Source organism: Nematolebias whitei, chromosome 21, assembly GCF_014905685.2.
Source record: "Nematolebias whitei isolate Nwh7 chromosome 21, NemWhi1, whole genome shotgun sequence".
Taxonomy (NCBI): domain Eukaryota; kingdom Metazoa; phylum Chordata; class Actinopteri; order Cyprinodontiformes; family Rivulidae; genus Nematolebias; species Nematolebias whitei.
In genome coordinates this window covers 34,638,412-34,638,740 of record NC_056518.1, presented here as the reverse complement: position 1 = coordinate 34,638,740, position 329 = coordinate 34,638,412, and the positions used below count along the sequence as shown (strand labels likewise).

At 38.0% G+C, this 329-nt stretch overlaps 1 protein-coding gene across 1 annotated transcript in view; it reads right to left on the bottom strand.

Moving 5' to 3' along the window:
- The window catches only part of mta1 (metastasis associated 1), a 41,855-nt gene that overhangs the window by 31,680 nt on the left and 9,846 nt on the right, over nucleotides 1-329 (bottom strand). The gene's annotated exons all lie outside the window — the stretch shown is intronic.

Below are 329 nucleotides of genomic sequence, written 5' to 3'. Positions count from 1 at the left end.
ACCAGTTAACCTAACATGCATGTTTTGATCTTACCAGTTAACCTAACGTGCATGTTTTGATCCGTGGGAGGAAATCCACGCAGCTTGATCACGCGTGACGTTGTTGCTGTGGTGCGACCGCCCCAACCACCGTGCTGCTTTATGATTACTGATATGTGATTCATGATTACCGATATGTGATTTATGATTACCGATATGTGATTTATGATTACCGGTATGTGATTTATGATTACCGGTATGTGATTTATGATTACCGGTATGTGATTTATGATTACCGATATGTGATTTATGATTACTGATATGTGATTTATGATTACTGATATATGATT